Source organism: Sapajus apella, unplaced genomic scaffold, assembly GCF_009761245.1.
Source record: "Sapajus apella isolate SASKATOON/1434 unplaced genomic scaffold, GSC_monkey_1.0 scaffold53, whole genome shotgun sequence".
Taxonomy (NCBI): Eukaryota; Metazoa; Chordata; class Mammalia; order Primates; family Cebidae; genus Sapajus; species Sapajus apella.
The window spans coordinates 2,011,059-2,037,011 of NW_022436993.1; the positions used below are offsets into that span (position 1 = coordinate 2,011,059).

The 25,953-nt window shown below is 40.3% G+C and overlaps 1 protein-coding gene and 1 pseudogene across 19 annotated transcripts in view; both read left to right on the forward strand.

Annotated features, from left to right (window-relative positions):
- ABI1 (abl interactor 1) overlaps positions 1-25,953 on the forward strand; it is a 123,667-nt gene that overhangs the window by 3,775 nt on the left and 93,939 nt on the right. The window lies entirely within an intron of this gene.
- Positions 7,699-8,571, forward strand: LOC116527081 (annotated as a pseudogene). The gene has a single exon (XR_004258378.1). The product of XR_004258378.1 is annotated as an ADP-ribosylation factor 4 pseudogene (transcript).

Here is a 25,953-nt window from a genome sequence, read left to right on the forward strand (position 1 = left end):
TTTGAGACAGAGTCTTGCTCTGTTACTCAGGCTGGAGTGCAGTGATGCCATCATGGCTCACTGCAGCCTTGACTTCTTGGGCTCTGGAGATCCTCCCACCTCAGCTCCCCTGGTAGCTGGGACTACAGGTGCGCACCAGCGCTTCTGGCTATTATGTATTTTTTTGTAGAGGCAGTGTTTTGCCATGTTGCCTAAGCTGGTCTCAAACTCCTGGGCCCAAGGTATCCACCTGCCTTGGCCTCCCAGTGTGCTAGTATTATTGGCATAAGCCACTGTGTCTTGCCAGAAATTTTTTTTTTTTTTGAGATGTAGTCTTGCTCTGCTTCCCAGGCTGGAGTACAATGGTGCAATCTCAGCTTACTGCAAGCTCCGCCTCCTGGGTTCAAGTTATTCTCCTGCCTCAGCCTTCCAAGTAGCTGGGATTACAGGTGCCTACCACCATGCCTGGCTAATTTTTTGAGTTGTTATTAGAGACAGGGTTTCACCATGTTGACCAGGCTGGTCTAGAACTCCTGACCTCAGGTGATCTGCCCACCTCAGTCTCCCAAAGTGCTGGGATTACGGACATGAGCCACTAAGTCTGGCTGAAAGTGTTTTTATATAGTCCTTTATGTAGACATATAGAAAAGCCTTTTCCATCTTTATTTAATATGACCAAATTGAATTTTTCATGCGAAGGACAGCGCTTAACTTGGACACACGTGTTTATCTAGCCAGTTCTCTGTACTCTACCTTACAGTTAGTTCATACTGCCTTTGTTATGGGAACTATTTTGGGAAATAGGAAGGGAAGCTGAGTGAAAAGGAGTAGAAACTGCTTAAGAAAGGTTTCTTAGGATGCCGATTGGTAGGTTAAGGATAGAAAAGTCTTCCATACAGCCTTAACTTTAAAATTTAATTTTATTTTTCTGCCTGGAACTCCACCAAGAGCTGCATTTGGGTTATTAACTATGTTCTAAAGTCTGGGAGTATGAAGGGGATATCATCCCAGTATGTTACTGTGAGCAGCTACCCATTTCAGCTTGCTTTCTTCCTCCTGAGACGTTTGCTTCATTAGCACATTTGATCTGGGAAGGCGGGTAATTTTTGAGCAGGATCCCTTTGGAGTAGGTAAAAGGTAACATTTCTGGTACTGAAAACTTTATGCCAGTTTACAAACTGTGTGACTTGCTTTTTTTGAGTAACAGATGGACAATTAGAGGTTCAGAAGTATTCAATACCCAACCTAAATTTCAGTAGTTTGCATGAGGTGGTGCCTGGAATCAAACCCAGGTTTTTTCTGTTGGCAGTTAGGACTTGCTTCTCACTCTGGCAGACTCCATAGGTTGTGCTCCTTTGGTATCACACTGTTCCACATGAATGAATCTGGAACACAGGACTGGTTCAGGAATACCATGGAATAAACAAAATAGGCTTGTATTGGGCAAGTCTAGGAACCTAACAACTCTTTACCATTGTTCCGAAGTTGTAAATATAAGAGGTATGCTTGTGATTTAGAGACTTGCCTGTATCACCAGGAGATGGTAGCTTTGGCACTTGAGGTGTTCAACTACAGGTTGAGTATCCTTTATTCAGAATGCTTGGGACCAGAAGTGTTTCAGATTGCAGATTTTTTTTTGAATTTTGGAATGTTTACATTATGTACTTACTGGTTGATCCCCCTAATCTGAAAATTTGAAATCCAGAATAGTCTAACAAGCAGTTTTTTTTTTTTTTAGTGTCATGTTGATACTCAAAAAGTTTTGGATTTTGGGTTTCCAGGTTAGGGATACTAAACCTGTAAAAAATAAAGGGCAAAAAAAAAAAAAAAAAAAAAGAAATTATAGGCTAGTTTTTCACTGAGTTCCCTGGATCCTTTTTGTTTTTCTGCATCCTTGCCTGTTTGTTTTTTTTTCCTATTCTTATTCTGTGTTACGATTGTGCTAAGAAAGTGTGGAGAAGAATTTGTAGAGATTAACAAAAAATGTCTTGAAATGTTCTGGGTAGATCTGGTTTCTGTACACACCAGATTTGGGGAAAAACAGTCAAAGTGATTGAGGAGATTAGGATAGACTGGAATGGTTAGAATTCTTAGATTGCACTTTGAAGTTTGAGAACAGTGGCTAGCAAAGGTAGAGATATAGATTAGAGACATAAATGTATTTAACAGAGGGTTACATACTTTTATGGAAGATCCTCAGTTAATTGTTAAATTGACACATACTGTGTCATTAAATGTTTATTTATGCTGCTGTGTGAAGTATGATACAGGGCTAGGTAGAGCAGGATCTGACCTAGCATATCAGTTCTTTTCTTTCTTTTTTTTTTTTTTTTCCACACCAAGTATGTGAACCCAGCATATCAGTCCATATCACATATATCAGTTCTTGCTAATACTCTCAAGGTGAATACTGAATATTTTTAGGGCTATGGAATACTTAAAAAATTTGTATTAAAACTAATGTCTTTCCTTTTTTCTTTTGTAGCTTTAATACTAGTAACGGCTTTATTACTTCTGTCTAGTCCAGGTCTATTTAGAATATCAGTTTTAGCATGCTTCTGTCTTTTGGATAGTTTTCTTAGAAAATTGTTGAAATAATCCCTTAGGATACTTTTGAATTTTTCTTATGTGCTTCTGCTTTCTCCAGTTGATTCTGATAGCTGAAGAATGCTAACAGTCCTTGTGGAAAGCAGATATTTAGGTAATTAGGGATCTGCTATGTGGCCATTTACACTAACCGTATTTATATTCAGTGAAATTATGTGCTAAGAATTAAACTAGGAGATTATGTAGATATGAATCTGTAAAATCCATGAAAATAGCCTTGGCATGAAAAGTAAGGTAAAAATGATATAATGCTTATTTTGAAGCATTTAAAAAGTTTTGATTGGGAGATTATTTTTCCTAATATCATCTTTTGTTGATTGTAATATTTATTGAAATTATGGTTTGATTATAGAAGAAATCATAGTCAAACCCCAGAACTACAAACTTTGTAGATCTTAATATTTAATAAGACATCATGTTATTAATAAGGGATTTTTAAAACGGGTATAATTGAGAAATAAGACAGCAGGAAAATAGCAATTATTGGATTTTGTTTTTAAAGGAAATGGTTGACTTGATCATTTTAACAGTAAACATCCATCCCTTAGATTGGACACTTGAAATTTGACTACTGTGTGTCAACCCAAGTAAGTACTTTTAACTTTGGATCTGCTAATATTCGCTATTTACAAAATAAAACTTTCTTTCTTTCTTTTTTTGAGATGGCATTTCGCTCTTGTTGCCCAGGCTGAGTGCAGTGGCACTAGTTTCAAGCAATTCTGCCTCAGCCCCCTGAGTAGCTGGGATTACAGGCATGTGCCACCACGCCCAGCTAATTTTTTGTATTTTTAGTAGAGATGGGGTTTCTCCATGTTGGTCAGGCTGGTCTCGAACTCCCGACCTCAGGTGATCCGCCTGCCTTGGCCTCCCAAAGTACTGGGATTACAGGTGTGAGCCACCATACCTGGCCCCAAATAAAACTTTCTCAAAAACAGCTGGTAGTGAACCAGTGTTTATGAAGAAAATCTGTTAATGAGGGACCACACCCAGCTAATTATTTGTAATTTTTGTAGGGACGGGATTTCGCCATGTTGTCCAGGCTTGTCTCAAACTCCTGGACTCAAGCAATCATCCTGCCTTGGCCTTCCAAAGTGTTGGGATTATAGGTGTGAGCCACCATGCTCTACCAGCAAAAACATATTTTTGAAAAACTTCAATTTACCTTTAATTCACTCATTTCCTGAATGCTTTATAATTAATTTCTGTTAATAATTTCTACAATTCTTTGACAAAATTGTATTTGGTACATTTTATTTTTCCTTTTATGGAAAGGCAAGGGTGGCACTTTTTCAGAACCCATGGGAATGCCCTCCACTTAATCGGAAACGTGTTATTACATCATATAGAAAAAGGTGCTTCCTATTACGTCAAAAAATAGCAAATTAAGAGTTGTAGCAACAGATGCTTATTTTATAAGGCAATGTAGAGGAAAGAGTAAATGGGTGCCATTTTATTTTTAATTTTTATTAAGGATGAGGTCTCCTGTGTTCCCCAGGCTGGCCTCGTAATTCTGGGGTCAAGACATCATCCCATCTCAGCCTCCTTAGTAGCTGGGGCTACAGACATTCCCCTCCCAAGCGCCTCCCACCATGCTCACCTCATGGGTGTCAATTAAAATGGTGATTTAAAAAGTGGGCCCTCAATATAGTTAGGCAGTCGCACTATATAACCTCGCCAGTTTATTCTTCCACTTACTACAAACTATTTTAAATGTTTTCTCCCGTTTTGAAATCTGATTCTTTCTTGTCTTTTGTTTCATAGAGAAAATAGACTTCATCATGTAAAACCTATAATTTCTTACCACTGCATCTCCAAACCTGCTGGCATCCTTGCTCACTTTATTCTACTTCCTTTTTATAATGGAAGAGAGGTGTTCTTCTTCCTAAAGTCCTAACTCTGGCTCACATCCTCTACTGCCTTTTCAGAAACCTTATGCTCCTGATACCTTTATACTTCTCCTTACTGAATTTGTGCTTTCAGAATTGAAACATTTCAGATCTCTCTCATACTTGAAAACACTTTCGACCTCGTATACCTATCTAGTAACTGACCTATCTTTCCTTTATGGTTTAACTAGTTTTATTACGCTATTGTCAGCTGCAGTGGCTCAAGTCTGTAATCCCAGTTACTTGGGAGGCTGAGGCAGGAGGATTGTTTGAGCCCAGGAGTTTGAGACCAGCTTGGGTAACAAAGCAAGACCCTGTTTAAAAAAAAAAAAAAATTAACTTAGTCTGTAGTCCCAGCTACTTGGCAGGCTGAGGTGGGAGGATCACTTGAGCCCAGTAGTTTGAGGCTGCAGTGAGCTATGATCGCACCACTGCACTCCAGCCTGGGCAACAGTGAAACCCTGTCTTCTAAAATAAAAACAAAAACCAAGTGTCTTTCTCCAGCCCTCTCTTTGCATTCACTCTTTAACCTGCTCTGTTTCCACTGCTCCCTGAATGCTAATAACTTCCATTCTTTCAGGTTTTAGTTCTCATCATGCTTGTTTTCTCTGCATCATTTTGCATAGTTGATATTTCCTACTTTTTTGAGAAGTTAATCCCTTGGCTTCTGTGATACCTTTCTTTCATGCTTTTCCATACTCTCCGGCCCATTATACTCTCTTACTATTAAGTATTAAAGTGGCTTTGTATGGGCTTTCTTCTACATGTCTTACCTCAAGCTGTTTTATTTATTCCCATCTAAATCTCCAGATTAGATCTTTCTTCTGTTGAGGTTTAGATTCATATATCTAATAACCCACTTGACCCCTCTCTTGTTTGAATCACAGGTGCCTCAGACATAAGATGTTAGAAACTGAACTCATCACCTTCCCCTAAACCTATTACCACTAACCACTCAACTAAAAACCTGGGCCTCGGCCTCATTTTTTTTTTTTTTTTTGAGATGGAGTCTCACTTTTGTTGCCAAGGCTGGAGTGCAATGGCACGGTCTTGGCTCACTGCACCCTCCACCTCTCAGATGTAAGCAATTCTCCTGCCTGAGCCTCCTGAGTAGCTGGGACTACAGGTGCACACCACTGCACTTGGCTACTTTTGTATTTTTAGTAGAGACGGGGTTTCATCATGCTGGTCAGGCTGGTCTCGAACTCCTGACCTTGTGATCCACCTACACTGGCCTCCCAAAGTGCTGGGATTACAGGAGTGAGCCACCACACCTGCCCAACTCTTCAGCTTTTCTATCTCCACTTTACCGTCACATTGCAAAGCATTACCTATTGCTTGGACAACTTCTGTAGCTCCCTAACTTGTTCTTTTCTTTTTAATCGAGTCTTGCTCTGTCGCCCACCCTGGAGTACGGTGGCCCAATCTCTGTTCACTGCAACCTCTGCCTCCTGGGTTTAAGTGATTCTCCTGCCTCAGCCTCCCGAGATGGGACCACAGGCATGTGCCACTACATCCAGCTAATTTTCTTTCTTTTTTTTTTTTAAAGACTCAAGTCTTGTTCTTGTCTGCCAGGTTGGAGTGCAATGGCGCAATCTCAGCTCACTGTAACCTCCGCCTCCCAGGTTCAAGTTAATGTCCTGCCTCAGCCTCCCGAGTAGCTGGGATTACAGGTGCCTGCCACCATGCCTGGCTAATGTTTGTATTTTTAGTAGAGACAGGGTTTCACCTTGTTGGCCAGGCTGGTCTTGAACTTCTCACCTCAGGTGATCCGCCTGCCTCTGCCTCCCAAAGTGCTGGGATTACAAGTGTTAGCCACTGTGCCCGGTCTAATATTTGTATTTATATAGAAACAGGATTTTGCCATGTTGCCCAGGCTGGTCTCTTTACTCCTGACCTCAGGTGATCTGCCTGCCTCAGCCTCCCAAAGTGCTGGGATTACAGGCGTGAGCCACCATGCTTGGCCTCCTAACTGTTCTTTCTATTACCCTGTATCTCCAGCTAGATTTTTGGAAATGGTGTAATGACCATGGGAATTTTTGACTGTGTTTAAGTAAAAATGAAGAAAAAAGAAAAAATTGTTGAAGTTAAGGAAGTCAGTTGACTGACAGGCAAATGTTTTGGGTAGGTTATCTGAGTGAATGTCGACACTGTCAAGAATAATGATAGGAGTAATGGTGAGTTAGTGAGCAAGATGCTAGAATCCTTAGGAAGGAGTGATACGGCTGTTAGTACCTGGCAGTAAAAGGGAGGTTACTTCCTGAGAGACAGAAGTCTTCCCTGTCCCACCAGGTCAGTTTATATCCTGTTAAATGCCTCCATAGAATCCTATATGTTTTCTTGGCAGCACTTACTTTTTTTTTTTTTTGAGACGGAGTCTCACTCTGTCTCCCAAGCTGGAGTGTAGTGGCGTGATCTCCGCTCACCGCAACCTCCGCCTCCTGGGTTCAAGCAAGTCTCCTGCCTCAGCCTCCTGAGTAGCTGGGATTATAGGCATGTGTCACCCCACCCAGCTAATTTTTGTAATTTTAGTAGAGAAGGGGGTTTCACCATGTTGGCCAGGATGGTCTTGATCTCTTGACTTCATTATCTGCCCACCTCGGCCTCCGAAAGTGCTGGGATTACCACGCCCAGCCCTCTGCAGCACATGTTACACTTGTTTGACACTTATTTGATGCAGGTCCCCAAGAAAGCAGGACCAGGTTTGTCTTGTTTATTTCCATATTGCCAGTGCCTGCTCAAAGCCTGGCACATAAGCCGTTAACAATTTACATGATCCCTACAAGGAGTCTGGAGGTTTGGTCCTAGGCTTCATTCTATCATGAATTAGTTTTATCTTAACCAGCCTTTAGCTTTTTTTGTATTCTGTAAAAGGATGAGTTTGAATTAGATTATATCCAAAGTGACAATTCTAATGGTTTTTAGTAGAGTTTGTTTCTGTGACTTCCAGGCTTACAATTCTGATGTTTTTCATTAGAATTTGTTTCATCAATTTCTTCTAAAAATCTCCAATTTAGTTATGCCTGTTCTTTCTATTTTGTTGTTAGCATTATGTTTAAATGTTTACTTAATTGTAATTAAGATACCAAGACACTGAATAATTAAGTTGTTCAGGAAATGATTTAATTCAAATTGTTTATGTACTACATCCTTTTAAACATTCTTAAATCTTTTTATTAAAGTCAATTAAAAAAAATCTTACTGAAGACAGCCAAAGCCTAAAGGCTAGAGCCGGAGCTGCCCCACCAGTTGCCTAGCAGGTCCTCTACCGGCTAATTCCTGTCCTGGAGCTTCATTGGCACAGTGGCCAGCGAGACGTTCCAGCCTCCCTGTTTCTTCCTCTGCTTTCTCTTCCCTCTGGTTTAGTTTGCTGGGAGCGCGAAAGGAGAAAGCACAGGGCCGCCCCAAACCCGTTTTGCTTCTGCCCATCACAAGTGCCACTACCACCATGGGCTTCCCTGTCTCCTCCCATTTCTCCCGCCTCTTTGGCAAGAAGCAGATGCGCATTTTGATGGTTGGATTGGATGCTGCTGGCAAAACAACCATTCTGTATAAACTGAAGTTAGGGGAGATAGTCACCACCATTCCTACCATTGGTTTTAACATGGAAACAGTAGAATATAAGAACATTTGTTTCACAGTATGGGATGTTGGTGGTCAAGATAGAATTAGGCCTCCTCTGGAAGCATTATTTCCAGAATACCCAGAGTCTTATTTTTGTGGTAGATAGCAATGATCGTGAAAGAATTCAGGAAGTAGCAGATGAGCTGCAGAAAATGCATCTGGCAGATGAGCTGATAGATGCAGTGCTGCTGCTTTTTGCAAACAAACAGGATTTGCCAAATGCTATGGCCATCAGTGAAATGACAGATAAACTAGGTCTTCAGTCTCTTCGTAACAGAACATGGTATGTTCAAGCCACTTGTGCAACACAAGGAACTGGTCTGTATGAAGGACTTGACTGGCTGTCAAATGAGTTTTCAAAACGTTAAATGAAACTGGATAACTAACCAAGGACATGTTTGATAAAATTGGTCTAGGCTTGTTACAACAAAATTAGTTTGTATCTTGGTTATTAAACAGTATCTGGGAAAAAAAATCTTACTGAAGAAAGGAAATATAGGCAAGGATGTGTTAAATTAGAATATCTTTGTCTTTATCCCTTGAGCAATTTTCTTTTTTGATAAATTCAATATTTATTACTCTTAAAAATTCTTACAACCTAGCAACAGAAAAGAATTTTATTTTTTTATTTTATTTATTTTTTTCCCATTTATTTTATTGCATTTTAGGTTTTGGGGTACATGTGAAGAACATGCAAGATTGTTGCATAGGTACACACGTGGCAGTGTGATTTTCTGCCTCCTTGAGCAATTTTCTACAATATTATATAGATCATCTGTACCCAAACTTATGGTCTCAGTACCTCTTTATACTCTTAACAAATTATTGAAGACCCCAGATAACATTTTTGTTTGTTTTTTTGAGAGGGAGTCTCGCTCTGTTGCCCAGGCTGGAGTGCAGTGGTGAGATCTCGGCTCACTGGAACCTCCACTTCCTGGGATCCAGTGATTTTTCTGCCTCAGCCTTCCAAGTAGTTGAGATTATAGGCAAACACCACCACGCCCGGCTAGTTTTTGTATTTTTAGTAGAGATGGGGTTTCACCATATTGGCCAGGCTGGTCTCCCACTCTTAACTTCAAGTGTTCCACCTGCTTTGGAGTCCCCACGTGCTGGGATTACAGGTGTGAGCCACTGTGCCTGAGAACTTTTTTTAAGGCAGGTTCTATCTATCAGCATTTACTGTACTAAAACTAAAACTGAGAAGTTTAAAACATTTATTAATTCATTTAAAGTGACATCTAGTGGGTTTGTTATTGAATAATATATTTTATGAAAAACGTAACCATAGTTTTCCAAACAAAAATGTTTAGGGCAAGAATAACATTATTTTACATTATTCCACATCTCAGTGAAAAATAGATGACAGCAAAATTAATATATCTGCTTCTGCAGTTAATCTGTTCATTTTGTTTTGGTTAAAGTATGTGAAGGAAATCTGTCCTCACTCGGTTATGTAGTTGGAAAAAGGGGGACTATTACAATAGGCTTTGCACATAATTATGGATAATTTTCTTTGATATTACTACAACACTTGGCAGATGGTAGTTTCTTAAAGGTTACAGTGTGGACTCTGAAACCATATCAGTAAACATTTTATACTTCATTACATTAAAATACATTGCATAGGCCATTTGGAAAATATTTTTCACTGAGTTATGCAGACCTTCTGAATGCTGACACATTTCATTATATAATGCGAAAAAAATCGCAATCACTAATTTTAACACAGATCCCACTAGAAGGATTTTCAAATATTGAAAGGCTTTCAAGTTCACATTGATGGATTCAAGTTTTCCAAATTCCACTGTTTGCTTGAACGCTGGAATTTTATTATTGGCAACAAATATTGCCAGTTATTTTCCTTGAAGTGTTAGGCTCACTTTATTCACTTTCAGGAAAATGTCTGCCAAATGCTCGAGTCTAAATAATCTTAGTTTGTCTATCAGTTGTTTTTGAAGTGATAATGGTGTTCCATGAACAATTGGCTTATTCAGCTTGCAAATAAACTGCACAAGTACTTTTTCCTAACAGTAGCCATCATACTTAATATGTAGCGGAAGTACTGTATGTATACTTCCATTTTGTCACACACAATATTAAAAAACATTTTCCGAAAGCTCAATATTTAATATAATTAATTAATTTTCCCGCTTTGTCAAGAACATTTATTTTAAAGTGAAACTGGTCTTTTTTTGGAGACATAGTCTCGCTCTGTTGCCCATGCTGGAGTGCAATGGTGTGATCTCGGCTCACTGTAACCTCCACCTCCTGGGTTCAAGCAATTCTCTTGCCTCAGCTTCCTGAGTAGCTGGCATTGCAGGTGCCTGCCACCTTGCTTCTGATTTTTGTGTTTTTAGTGGAGACGGGGTTTCACCATGCTGGCCAGGCTGGTCTTGCTTGAACTCCTAACTTCAGGCGATTGATTAGGCGATCCACCCGCCTTGGCCTCCCAAAGTGTTGGGATTACAGGCATGAGCCACCGTGCCCAGCCTGAAACTGGCCTTTTTAAACCTCTTTTTCTTTTTTTTCCTGTGGGTAGTTGGCAGTAAAGAACACAGTGACTACTAGTATAGTCGGTGACATTGCCTTGATTGCCTAAGACGCTGTTGTAATTTTACTCACCTTTGTTTTTGTACCATCAATTCAAATGTCAACTCAGGAAAGAAGCAAAATAACAGTAGCATTAAAAAAATAATTTTGACCTTGTGGACCCCCTTAAAAGGTCTTAGGAATCCCCAGGGATCTGCCAAGCACACTAGAAAACATTTGGGATAGATGATTAGTTCAGTAGACTTAATACCTTCCTTTTGTGGCAATGAGAGTCTCAATTTTAAATATCTTTGTATACTGCTATGTATAACGAACGCCCCTGACTAATATAGTTACCATTACAATAAAAATGTAAAGTTTCTTATGTAGAAAGTGTTAGCAGGGTGCAGTGGCTTACGTGTGTAATCCCGGTACTTTGGGAAGCTAAGGCGGGTGGATCACCTGAGGTCAGGAGTTTGAGACCACCCTGGCCAACATGGTGAAACCCATCTCTACTAAAAATACAAAAATTAGCTGGTTGTGGTGGCGGGTGTCTGTAGTCCCAGCTACTCAGGTGGCTGAGACAGGAGAATCATTGGAACCTGGGACATGGTGGTTACAGTGAGCTGAGATTGTGCCATTGCTCTCCAGCCTGAGTGACAGAGCGAGACTCTGTCTCAAAAAAAAAATAGTCTCTTATTATATTGTATACTATGCTAACTATTTTGGTTAGTTTTTAATATTTTGGTCTTATTGCTCTGTACAGTTTGCTTCTCACTAGCACAGATTTTGAAACTGATTTGCTGTTAAAAGTTTCATTCATCTGTTATCTCCAAATTTCACCCATACCAAAAATTTAGTAATTTGTTTATACGAATTTATTTGATTCATAGGCAGTTGTTAAAATTAAATGATTTTTAGGAAGGAGTGAGAAATAACTCATTTTGATTTTAAAATGATATAGTAATCATTCATTTCTAATTTGAGTATGTTTGAAATAAGATGTGAAGAAATCTCTTGTTATTATCCATGGCACATATCTTTTTGGTACTAATATATTTACATCATCATCATCATTTTTTTTTTTTTTTTTTGAGACTGGGTCTCATTGTCACCCAGCTTCTGGAGTGCAGTGGCACAATCACTGTTCACTGCAGCCTTGAAATCCTGGGCTCAGGTCATCCTCCCATTTCAGCCTCTTGAGTAGCTGGAATTACAGGTGGGCCACCCAAGCTAATTTTTTGGATATTTTTTTGTAGAGACAGAGTTTTGCCATCTTGCACAGTCTGGTCTCAAACTCCTGAGCTTAAGTGATCCTCCTGCGTCAACCTCCTGAAGTGTTGAGATTACAAGTGTGAGCCATGGGGCCTAGCCCAACATCTTAAAAAGTAAGAATAACCCAACTGAAGTGGGAGAAAAGGATAAAAATTGGAGGGTACACTTTTTGTTTTAGTTGTTTCTCTGGCATTTTCCCCTCTTTATTACATATATTTATTGTTTTTCATGAACAAAAGGCTTTAGCCGGGTGCGGTGGCTCAAGCCTGTAATCCCAGCACTTTGGGAGGCCGAGGCGGGTGGATCGCGAGGTCAAGAGATAGAGACCATCCTGGTCAACATGGTGAAACCCCGTCTCTACTAAAAATACAAAAAATTAGCTGGGCATGGTGGCGCGTGCTTGTAATCCCAGCTACTCAGGAGGCTGAGGCAGGAGAATTGCCTGAACCCAGGAGGTGGAGGTTGCGGTGAGCCGAGATCGTGCCGTTGCACACCCGCCTGGGTACAAGGAGAGAAACTACGTCAAAATCCAGGGCAAATAGAAATAAAAAAAAAAAAAAAAAGGGCTTTGCATTTATGCTTTTCCCTTTTAAATCATAACTGTTTTAAAAGGTTTGAGATGCCTATTTTTTTTTTTTTTAGTTCTATTTTCCCTTAAAATTAGTATTCAAACTTTGCTCCTTTTTTTTAAAGACAGGGTGTCTGTTGCCCAGGCTGGAGTGCAGTGGTATGTTCTCAGCTTACTGCAGCTTCTACTTCCTGGGCTCAAGCAGTCCTCCCACCTCAGCTTCCCAAGCAGCCGGGACTACAGGTGTGTGCCACCACACCTGGCTAATTTTTGAATTTTTTTTGATAAGGACAGGGTTTCCCCATATTGCGCGCAGGCTGGTCTTGAACTCTTGGACTCAAGGGACCTGCCCACCTTGACTTTCCAAAGAGTTAAGTTTACCAGCGTGAGCCACCGTGCTTGATTTTCAAAGTTTGCTTTGAATAGTGGGAAGACAAACTGGCGATACTCTTATTCTTTTAGAATAATCAGATAATACCATAAAGATCTCAAAGAAAACTGGCAAAATTTTATAGGCTCCCAAGTTGGAACCACAGGAGTTCCAAAAGCAGTGCACACAGTAAAATGAAATATACTGTATGTTTAAATGTAAGTATCGTGCTTCTTAGTATGAAGGAATATATTAGTTTGTTACATATTCAGTTATTCTGCAGCTTTTTACATGTATTTTACATCAGACTGTTTTGTCATCAGATACAATTTCTACTCTCAAGTGATTTATAGTTGACCTTCTTATTAATCAAATAAACAATAATAAATTACATCTAGGGAAGGTATATGTTAACATGCAAGTATGTGTTAGGTGCTTCCACCTAGCTTGGTGTGTCATAGAAGTAATGTTGGAGTTGAGATCTGAAAAGTGAATTATGTTAACTGAGAACATTTTGGGGAATGGAAAACAGTGTCTGGGGGTGGGCAGCACGTGTACAGGCTCAAAGATAAGTGAAGGCAGAGTCATTTTGAACAAGTTACACGCTTGTGTACTTCAGAGTAGAGTAAACAGAGTCATTTGTGAAGTGGTAGGTAGGTACCAATAAGGATTGTGATCTTTTTTTTTTTTTTTCAAGACTGATGAGAAGGCATTTAAAGTTTTTTTTTTTTTTTTTTTTTGAGACAGGAGTCTCACTCTGTTGCCCAGGCTGCAGTGCAGTCATGCGATCTCAGCTTCCTGCAACCTCCACCTCCTGAGTTCAAGTAATTCTCTACCTCAGTCTCTTGAGTAGTTGGGATTACAGGCACCCGCCACGACACCTGGCTAATTTTTGTATTTTTAGTAGAGCTGGGCTTTCACCATTTTGGCCAGGCTGGTCTTGAACTCCTGACCTTGTGATCTACCCTTCTCGGCCTCCCAACGTGCTAGGATTATAGGCATGAACCACCAAGCCTAGCCATTGAAAGTTTTAAGCCAGGCTGGGTGCGGTGGCTCATGCCTGTAATCCCAGCACTTTGGGAGGCCAAGGTGGGGCAATCACTTGAGGTCAGAAGTTTGAGGCCAGCCTGGCCATGATGGTGAAACCTGTCTCTACTAAAAATACAAAAATTAGCCAGGCGTAGTGGTACTTGCCCGTAGTCCCAGCTGCTCAGGAGGCTGAGGCAGGAGAATCACTTCATTCCAGGAGGTGTAGGTTGCGGTGAGCTGAAATCGAACCATTGCACTCCAGCCTGGGCAACAGAGCCAGACTCCGTCTCAAGAAAAAAAGAAAAGAAAAAGTTTTAAGCAATGGGGTGATATCATTTTTACTTTTTATGAAGGCTAGTCTTTAGAGTGGAGAACAGATTGAAAGGAGGGTTGAGTACAGATTGGAAGGAGCTCAGAACATATTGGAAGGAGGCTAGTCTAGAGGTGATGGTAGCAAGTGGTGGTGGTTTTTCTAAAATCTTTTTTTTTTTTTTTTTTTTTTGAGACAGTCTTGCTTTGTCACCCAGACTGTAGTGCAGTGGTGCAGTGTCAGTTCACTGCAGCCTCTGCCTTCTGGGTTCAGGCAAGTATCCCTGCCTCAGCCACAGTAGCTGGGATTACATGTCCGGCTAAGTTTTGTATTTTTAGTAGAGACAGGATTTCATGATTTTGGCCAGATTGTTTTTGAACTCCTGACCTCGGGTGATCTGCCTGCCTCAGCCTTCCAAAGTGCTGGGATTACAGGCTTGAGCCACCATGCCTGGCGGTTTTTTCTAAAATCTTTGGTGCCTGAGCTCATCATGGTAGGCTGTGACTCTGTTATTTTTCTTTTCTAAAAAGAGGAGTGTTTGAGGCTATTGGGATTTATTGAACTGAAATAGAGAAAGATTCATTCAACAAATAGTTAATTGCCTACTCTGTGGAATACTGTCTGCTAGGTATTATGATGTGGTATGATGTCTATATTATTATTATTATCGTTATTATTTTGAGATGGAGTTTTCCTCTTGTTGCCCAGGCTGGAGTACAATGGTGTGATCTTGGCTTAACTGCAACCTCTGCCTTCCAGGTTCAAGCAATTTTCCTGTTTCAGCCTCCCAAGTAGCTGGGATTACAGGTGCATGCCACCATGCCTGGCTATTTTTTGTATTTTTAGTAGAGATAGGGATTCATCACATCTGTCAGGCTAGTCTTGAACTCCTGACCTCAGGTGATCTGCTCGCCTCGGTCTTCCAACGTGCTGTGATTACAGGCGTGAGCTACTGTGCCCAGCCTTGTGTCTGTATTATTTATTAGCTATATAGAAAGGATTGAAAAGCCTTAAATGTAAGGAAAAGAAAATTGGTCTGTAGCATTTATAATTAAATGAGAAAATGTTCTGTATAGAAGAAGAATAGTTGTTATTTTTGAAAGGTTTTTAATTTTAGTTTTGACAGTGAGAATTTTGCTTGTGGAAAGAGAAAATGTCAAGCAGCTGGAGTGCAGTGACACAATCTTGGCTCACTGCAACCTCTGCCTCTTAGGTTCAAGCAGTTCTCTGTGTCAGCCTCCTGAGTAGCTGGGATGACAGACACCCATCACCATGCCTGGCTGATTTTTGTATTTCTAGTAGAGACGGAGTTTCACCGTGTTGGCCAGGATGGTCTTGATCTCTTGACCTTGTGATCTGTCTGCCTTGGCTTCCCAGAGGGCTGGGATTACAGGTGTGAGCCACTGCGTCCAGCTGGAGCATTTGTTTATTTAAGACCATTTAGGTAATTAGTATGTTCCTGTAAAAGAGTGAATACAGTTGTGCTAAAAGTCAAACTTAGCTGGGCATGGTGGCTCACACCTGTAATTCCAGCACTTTGCGAGGCTGAGGTGGGCAGATTACCTGAGGTCAGGAGTTCGAGACCAGCCTGTCCAATATAGTGAAACCATATCTCTAATAAAAATATGAATATTAGCTGGACGTGGTAGCACACGCCTGTAGTCCCAGCTACTCGGGAGGCTGAGGGTAGGACCTGGGAGGTGGAGATTGCAGTGAGCTGAGATCATGCCTCTGCATTCCAGCCTGGGCGACAGAGAGACTCCATCTCAAAAAAAAAAAAAAAAAAAAAGTCAAAATGTCTCTTTCTTCTTCTCCCCATACTGCTATTATCCTCTTCCCTCAAACTGTATGCTTGTTTTCTGCCTTTCCAGTTTTTATACAAAGGATGTGGTTTGGGAAGATTCATCTTACATTGGTGCAGGATGGATTGGAGAAGGGAAAGACTGGATGGACAGTGACCAGTTAGAGAACTGTCACATTTGTCTCACTGTAAAGAGTATTTCACGAATTGAGATAGCTGTAGTAAGATTGAAAAGGAAGACAAGAATTAGCAAGCCTTGGTGGAGATATGGGTGGTTGGGGGAAAAGGAGAATCCGAAGACAGTTTATTTCACTGGTATCTATTTTCCTCCAGCATAAAGCTAATGCGCCTACAGAAGGTAATTTGCAGTTACAGAAGTGAGTCTATAGACCCCCTCTTTTTCAGCCGTTAGTACACAGTTGGTTTCTGACACTTTCCAGCTTTTACTCCTCCACAATTGAATCGATTGGCAGAGCAGTGGGTTGGAGAATAGGAATAAAGCTTGACTGCTAGCTGGCTGTGTGGGCAGAACAGGGAAGGGAAGGGGGAAGAGGAGAGGAAAGGGATTCCAAGTTCTCTGGCTATACACTATTGTGGCATGAGGCGCACATTTCCTTTGATGTTAATTTTGATACTCTATCATAACCTGCGTTATAGATTTTTTGGTATTTTTATATATGTAGAGTCTTTATAAATAATTTCAAATACGTATGACATGTGGATTGAAAATGATCTCTCTCTGAAAGGAACTTTTAGAGAGATTTCTGAGGAACAGTACAGTGTTTGGGGGTTCTCAGGGAAAGTGTCTTTTAAAGAATGAGTTTAGCCGAGTCATTAAAGAGGTGAGGGGAAGAAAGATTGGGAGGCAAGCGATATATAAGTAGTAGGAACAGAAAGATAGCAAGGCATGTTTGAGAGAGCTGTGAGTAGTGGCAAGTGCAAGGGAAGGTGGAGGAGATGAAGTCTTAGTCAAAAACATCCTGAACTGCTGTCACTAAACTGTAGAAGATCAGATCAGTGTTTCACGATTTGAAAATAGAACTGTGTTTTAAATTTAACACAGGTAAGATGAAATTGTGTTTTTGCTGTGTCCTGACATATTCTGCTCATTTGTCTAGACACATTGGGCATAATCAACAGAAACCAATGGATGAGTGGTTAAATATAAGATAAATGAGTTATAGGTCTGAATGAATCACTTTTGTATGAGCTAATTGCCATAACTTGGGGATTGCTTGCATGAGTGGCTTTATTGTTAGTGTTTATTAATGTGGTATATAGAACTTTTTTTTTCAATTTAATTGTGTATTTCTTTCCATCCTATCGCTCCTACTCCCACAAAGAAGGAGGTACCTCCTACCTCCCCCCTCCACCACAAAGAAGACAGGCAGCATGGTACTATCTTTAGGAAAATCCTGCCACTCTCACTTTTGTGTTTTTGGTGAAGAGGTATGGTGCTGCAAGGTGGGAAGAATATGTGATATATTAATATTTATATCACTGAGGAGAATTGCAATAAAACATTCCTATTTTTTTTTTTTTTTTTTTTTTTTGAGACAGAGTTTTGTTCTTGTTGCCTAGGCTGGAGTGCAATGTTGTGACCTTGGCTCACCACAACCTCCTCCTCCCAGGTTCAAGGGATTCTCCTGCTTTAGCCTCCTTGGTAGCTGGGATTACAGGCATGTGCCACCATGCCCGGCTCATTTTGTATTTTTAGTAGAGTCGGGGTTTCTCCATGTTAATCAGGCTGGTCTTGAACTCCTGACCTCAGGTGATCCGTCCGCCTCAGCCTCCCAAAGGTGCTGGGATTACAGGTGTGAGCCATTGTGCCCAGCCTAAAACATTCCTTTCATAGTCAGATGGAAGTTTTAGGAAAAGCTTTGCTTCCGCATATATATATATATATATATATATATATATATATATATATATATATATGTTTTGAGATGGACTCTTGCTCTGTCTTATATGCTGGAGTGCGGTGGCGCAATCTTAGCTCACTGCAACCTCTGCCTCCTGGGTTCAAGTGATTCCCTTGTCCTAGTTTCTTCCAAGTAGCTGGGACTACAGGCGCATGCCACCACACCCAGCTAATTTTTGTATTTTTGGTAGAGACAGGATTTTACTATGTTGGCCAGGATGGTCTTGAACTCCTGACCTCAGGTGATCCGCCCACCTTGGGCTCTCAAAATAGTAGGATTACAGGAGTAAGCTACCATGCTGGGCCCCTCAGCACCAGACCAATTCATTCCCCAGACCAATGAAATTGGCCTCTTTGTTAGATTGGGTCTCGGGCTCTGGAATTTTTTAAAAAGCTCACCGGATAGTACTGGTATGCAGCTAGAGTGTTTTTTTTTTTTTTTTTTAAGATATCACACCAAAAGCTTAGGCAATAAAAGCAAAGACAAAGGGAATGATGTCAAACCGGAAAGCTTCTGAACAACAAAGGAAACAATCAAGAAACAATCATAAACATAACCTATGGAAAACATTTGCAAACCATTTATCTGATATGAGGTTAATATCCAAAATTCATGACGAACTCATTTAATTCAATAATAGAAAAATAATTTGATTAGAAATTGGGCAAAAGATTGTGCCACTGCACTTCAGCCTGTATGCCAGAGCGAGTCTGTCTCAAATGAATAGACGTTTTTTTCAAAGAAGACATCAGAATGGCTGACAGGTGTATGAAAAGGCACTTCACAGCATTAGTCATGGGGAAACGCAGATGAAAACCACTGTGGGCATCACCTCACACCCATTAGGGTGGCTATCATAAAAAAGTGAAGTGATAACAAATGTTGGTGAGGGTGTGGAGAATATGGACCCCTTGTACACTGTTGGTGGGAGTGTAGATTGGTACAGCCATGATGGAAAATAGGATGGAGGTTGCTAAAGAAATGAAGAGTAGAACTACCACCATATGGCCTAGCAATTCCTTCTCTGGGCATATACCCAAAGGAAGTGAAATCACTACCTTGTAAAGATAACAGCACTCTCATGTTCATTATAGCATTGTTTACATTAGCCAAGCTGTGGAAACAACCTGAATGTCCACTGATAGATGAATGGATAAAGAACACCGTGATATGTATATATAATGGGATATTATTCAGCCTTAAAAAGGGATACTGCCATTTACCACAACATGGATAACCTGGAGGCAGTATGCTAAGTGAAATAAGCCAGACACAGGAAGAAAAATATTGCATGATCTCGTATGTGGATCTAAAAAAAAAAAAAAAAAAATTAAAGAGTCAAATATACAGAGGGAATAAAACAGTGGTTACTGGGAGCAAGTGGGTGGGGGATAGGATGTGAAATGTAGGTGAGGGTTAACAGCATTACAGGTATGTGGGATGAAAGAACCTAGAGAGGCCAGGCGTGGAGGCTCAGGCATGCAATCCCAGCACTTTGGGAGGCCAAGGCGGGCAGATCACCTAAGGTTGGGAGTTTGAGACCAGCCTGACCAACATGGACAAACCCTGTTTCTAAAATAAAATACAAAATACAAAAGTTTGCCAGGTGTGGTGGTGCACGTCTGTCATCCCAGCTACTCAGGAGACTGAGGCAGGAGAATCGCTTGAACCCGGGAGGTGGAGGTTGCAGTAAGCTAAGATCGCGGCACTGCACTCCAGCTTGGGTGACAGAGCGAGACTGTCTCAAAAAGAAAAAAGCCTAGAGATCTAATGTCTAACATGAGGACTGTGGTTAATAAAATTGTACTATATTTGGAATTCCTGCTAAATGAGTAGATTTTTAGCTGTTCTTGCCACAAAAACAAACCAAAAAATATAAAAAGGTAACTATGTGGGATGATATATATGTTAATTTGCTTCACTGCAGTAACCATTTTGCTATTTATATGTATCCCATAAAGTCATGTTGTATGCTTTCAATATGTACAATAAAAGTTATTGAAAAGTGAAATAAAATAGATGGTTGATATAAAAAGAATAAAAGCTCACCAGGTAGTGCTGATGTCCACCTAGAGTTGAGAATCACTTTTCTAGAGCAAGAGTGGGCAATTGTTTCCTGTTAAGGGCCGGATAGTAAATATTTTAGGCTTTGCATGCCATATGGCTGACACAGTTACTCAACTCTGCTATTGAAATTTAAGAAAGCCATAGATGATATGTAAATGAATGAATGTGGCTTTGTTGCAGTAAAACTTTATTTGTAAAAAGGGGGGAAGTATTTGGCATGAGGGTCATAGTTTCTTGACCTTTGCTATATAGCCTGAATTTCAATTACTATGCTAGGATGTAATGGTATTGGTTGATGACGGACCAAAACTGTATTGGTATGGCCTACCTACTCAGATGAATACCTTTTTAAAAATGCTTTTGTATCCTCTTAATTGGTTAAACAGTTTCTTTTTTTTTTCTTTGAGATGGAGTTTTGTTCTTGTTGTCCAAGCTGGAGTGCAATGGTGTGACCTCGGCTCACTGCAACCTCCGCCTCCCAAGTCCAAACGATTTTCCTGCCTCAGCCTCCAAAGTAGCTGGGATTACAGGCGCGTGCCACCACACCTGACTAATTTTTTGTATTTTTAGTAGAAATGGGGTTTCACCATGTTAACTAGGTGGGCCTTGAACTCCTGGCCTCAGGCGATCTGCCTGCCTCGGCCTCCGGAAGTGCTGGGATTACAGTTGTGAGCCACTGTGCCCAGCCCCGATGCTTAGATTTTTAAAAGTGATTAAATTATCTATTTGCCTGGGATCTGATGTGATAATTTATTAATAAAATATTTTTTCTCTTTTTGTTTCCTGTTTCTATTTTATAATGTACATGTGTGAACAGAATATCCCTCTGTTCACATCTTAGATTTTTTTTGAAATAGCAGTAATATAGAAAATTAAATTGATTACAGTAAAGATTAATTGATTCCTTTAGTTTTGTAGTTCGTATACTTTTCCAGAACAGGTTAAGAAATTAGGATACACGTAATTTGTCAGGTAGTGTCATACTGGTCTTGATTTTTGGTTGGAAAATGTGATTAACGAATCATTAGACTTGAGATTGCTAAGATTAATTCTGTGAAACTGTTGCAAACTGGTTTAAGTGAGTGTCTTAGTCTGTTTGTGTTGCTACAAAGGAATACTTCAGGCTGGGTAATTTATTTGACTCATGTTCTGCAGGCTGTATAAGAAGCATGGCACCAACATCTGCTTCTGTTGAGGGCTTCAAGTTGCTTCCACTTGTAGCTGAAGGGAAGGGAGCTGACATTTGCAGAGATCACTTGGCAAGAAGCAAGGTGGGAGGTGCTAGACGCTTTTTAACAACCAGCCCTTTGGAACTAGTAGAGCAAGAATTTACCTGAGGATGCCAAGCCATTCATGAGAGGTTCTTCCCCATGACCCAGACACCTTCCATTAGGATCCTCCTCTAGCATTGGGGATCATATTAATTTTCATTTTTTGAGATAGAGTTGTGCTCTGTTGCCCAGGCTGGAGTGCAGTGGTGGGGTTACAGCTCAGTGCAACCTCTGCCTCCTGAGTTCAAGCAGTTCTCCTGCCTCAGTCTCCTGAGTACCTGGGACTACAGGTGTCCGCCACCATGCTAGGCTAATTTTTTTGTTTTTTTAGTAGAGACGGGGTTTAACCACATTATCCAGGCTGGTCTTGAACTCCTGACCTTGTGACCCTCCCAAAGTGCTGGGATTGTAGGCAGGGTGTAGCCTGGCAGGGTGGCTCATTCCTTGGCCTCCCAAAGTGCTGGGATTACAGGCGTGAGCCACCCTGCTGGGCTAAAGTTACATTTATTTGGGCATGAATTAAAGATGTGATTTTGTCACTTCAGTGAAGGATAGCCTAGAAATGTGTTAAATGTTTAATTTTTGTTTCTTCCATTTATAGAACCCTGTGTGTAGAACATCAATTGTTTCATAGATCAAAAACATTCTCAGTTATCCTGAGAACATTTACTTTCTTACCCTCCTCTCTTTACCCTCCCAGTGAATTAAAATTCATGTGGTATGCAGAGTAGTTAATCATGACTTGGAGTGGTTCATCTTAGAGGCAACATTAGAATTATACTTTGTTCTTTTTTAGAGTTATAAATGGAGACAGTGTGGCATAGTGGCAGACTGTGGTCTTTGGAGTTGTAGTTGTTCTGTTTTTCCTAGCAAGTGTTACCTTGGGCAAGTTACTTAACCACTACAAATTTCTTTTTCCACATTGATTACTAGGCTAAGTGAGATATTTCACTTAAAGATGTCTTTCTTTCTTTCTTTTTTTTTTTCGTTTTTGTGGAGAACCAGGTCTATATTGCCCAGGCAGGTCTCGAACTCATGGGCTCAAGCTATCCTCCTGCCTTCCTAAGAGCTGGGATTACAGGCGTGAGCCACAGCACCTGGCAAAGATGTCTTTCTTGTGTACACATCACAGAATACATATTGCAACAGAATCCTTGTCTCCATTTTTGTCTCCTTTGCATTTCCACAATCTAGTTTATAAAACTGCAGCTGAAGTGATGTTTCTAAAGTGTAATGTCATGTTTTTTCTTCCTAAAAATTCTTCAATGTTTCCCCACTAGCCTTACAGTGAAATCCACATTCCCTTAAATGCTCTCAAGGGCCTATAGTATTTCTCATGCCTTGTGGTATATTCTCCCATTGGGTCTACTATTGTAGGCTTACCCACCTTTAAACTGATACTGTTCATTTCATTCTGCTTGGAACCCTATCTTCTGCTCCTTCCTTTTCCCCTCCCCTAAACTGCTTCTGATGTTTAGAACATTAGATGAAATGAAGTTCCCATACCTCAGGTGCCTATGAAAGATAAAGAGCTGTGTAAAGATAGCTGGACTAGGATTCAGACCTGGGTTCTAGTCCTAGCCCCTCCATTTCCTGGTTATAGAAGGAATCCTTGGACAGATTGGTATTGGTGAGCTTTAATTAGTGCCTTCATCTGTGAAACCAGTATATTTGCTTAGGTTACTGTGTAAAAATACTTTGAAAACTAGGCTGGGCACGGTGGCTCACGCCTGTAATCCCAGCACTTTGGAGGCCAAGGCAGGTGGATCACTTGAGGCCAGAAATTTGAGACCAGCCTAGCCGACATGAGGAAACCCTGTCTCTACTAAAAATGAAAAAATTAGCTGGGCTTGGTAGCACACACTTGTAATTCCAGCTACTTAAGAGGCTGAGGCATGAGAATCACCTGAACCTGGGAGACAGAGGTTCAAGTGAGCCTAGATCAATCACACCACTGCACTCTAGCCTTGGCAACACAGTGAGACTCCATCTCAAAAACACCAAAAAGAGAAAATTAAATGCTAATTATATGTAACTGTTAACAGTATTGCTGTCAAGTGTATATTTTGGGTATTTGTAAGAAGACATCATTTCCTAATGTTTCAAATTAAAGATTATTCTGATTGTGAATAGAATTGTGTCCCCCGCAATCCTTATGTTGAAGTCTCAAACCCGTTTCCCCCACCATGTGGCTGTATTGGAGCTTGGGCCTTTATGGAGGTGAATAAGGTTAAATGAGGTCATAAGGCTGGAGCCCTGATCCCACAGAACTAGTGTACTTGTAAAAGAGAAAGTGACAACAGAGATTGGTATCTCTCTGCCATGTGAGAGAACAGTGAGATAGCTGTCTGCAAGCCAGGAAGAAATCTGTTGCTAGAACCAGAGCCCTATTGGAACCTTGATTGTGGACTTCCCAGCCTTTAGAACTGCGGGAAAATAAATTTTTCTTGTTTAAGCCATCCAGTCTGTGGTATTTTGTTAATGGCAGCCCAATCCGACTAATACAGATTAAAATATAATTGCCTTGTGGGAAAGGCAAACTAGAGTGATTTTTCAGATAAACATTTTAATGAGTAAGACAACCAGCTGTAAATTACTGGACTAGTTTAGAAAACAGCCTCAGTAATTTGAGAAGTACCTTAATAGATCTTTTGTCTATGTAACTAGGGGGGTATTACTATAAATTGTTACTTTCTGGTCCAGCCAAGACCCTTTTTGTGAAAGTACTTTCTCCTTTAAAAGTTAAATCATTTAGGATGCATTTGGCTATAAGTAGTACAACTCAGTTAGCTTAAACAGTAAGGAACATTTGTGATTTCATATACCAAATTCCAAGGTAGGAATTTAGGGTTAGGGTTAATTCTTCAGCTCGGTATCATCAAGGATTCACAGTCTTTACATTTTCACCCTCATTTTTGGTGGGGTGGTAGGGAGGTACTATTAGCCTTATTCTTAGTCTTCTGGTATTTGCAACAAAAATGTTATGTGGTTTTTGTGGAATATTTGGAAATTGTCACAAGAGGGAAAGGATGAAAACATAAATCACTCATAATTCAACTATCTCTGCATTGTGTTTACCATGTTGGTCAAGCTGTTCTCAAAGTCCTGACCTCAAGTGATTTTGCCTGCCTTGACCCTCCAAAGTGCTGGAATTATAGGCATGAGCTACTGCGCCTGGCCTAATTTTCATATTTTTAGTAGAGACAAGGTTTCACTATGGTGCCCAGGCTGGTCTTGAATTCCTGACCTCAGGTAGTCTGCCTGCCTTGGCCTTCCAAAGTTTGTGAGCTACTGTGCTGGGTCTGTCTCATTGTGGTTTTGACTTGTGTTTCTCTGATTAATGATGAGCATTTTTTCATATACCTGTTTGCCATTTGTATGTCTTCTTTTGTGTATGTGTGTGTGTGTGTGTGTGTATGTCTGTGTATGTTTTGTATGTCTTCTTTTGAGAAGTATCTGTCTAGATCTTTTGCCATTTTTTGTTTGGATTATTTGTTTTTTTGCCATTGCATTGTATGAGCTCATTATATGTTCTGGTTATTAGTTCTTTGTCAGATGGATAGAATATTTTCTCCTATCTATGGGTTGTTATTTTACTCTGTTATTTCCTTCCTTGTGCGAAGCTTTTTAGCTTTATGTAATTCCATTTGACTATTTTTGCTTTGTTGCCTCTTCTTTTGAGATTATGTCATTTTTATTGACTAGATGATATTCTAGTATATTAATTTTTTTTTCTTTTTTTGAGATGCAGTCTTGCTCTGTTGCCCAGGCTGGACTGCAGTGGCGCAATCTCAGCTCACTGCAACGTCCACCTCCTGGGTTCTAGCAATTCTCCTGCCTAGCCTCCTGAGTAGTTGGGACTACAGGCATGTACCACTTCACCTGGCTAATATTTGTAGTTTTAGGAGAGCCGGGGTTTCACCATGTTGGCCAGGCTGGTCTCGAACTCCTGACCTCAGGTGATCTACCTGTCTCAGCCTCCCAAAGTGCTGGATTACAGGTATGAGCCACCGTGTCCGGCCCCAGTCTATTAATTTTTATATTCATTTGTCTTTGGCTATTTAGAGCTCTTCTAGGTTTGTTGATCTTTTCTAGGTTTTTTTTTTTTTTTTTTTTGTGTTGTAAATAAAGGTGACATGAACATCCTTGAGCATATAGATATTTTGCACTTGGCCATTTATTTCTTTTGGGTAAATTTCTTGTAGTGAAAAATATATACTACAGATTATATATATATAAGAATATGTAATATATAATATATATTATATATAAAAATATATATATTATGTATAAAAATACATAATATATATTATATATAAAAATACATAATATATATTATATATAAAAATATATAATATATATTATATATATATTCACTACGAGAAATTTGCCCAAAAGAAATATATATTATATAATATATATTATAGGCCGGGCGCGGTGGCTCAAGCCTGTAATCCCAGCACTTTGGGAGGCCGAGGCGGGTGGATCACGAGGTCAGGAGATCGAGACCATCCTGGTCAACATGGTGAAACCCCGTCTCTACTAAAAATACAAAAAATTAGCTGGGCATGGTGGCGCGTGCCTGTAATCCCAGCTACTCAGGAGGCTGAGGCAGGAGAATTGCCTGAACCCAGGAGGCGGAGGTTGCGGTGAGCCAAGATCGCGCCATTGCACTCCAGCCTGGGTAACAAGAGCGAAACTCCGTCTCAAAAAAA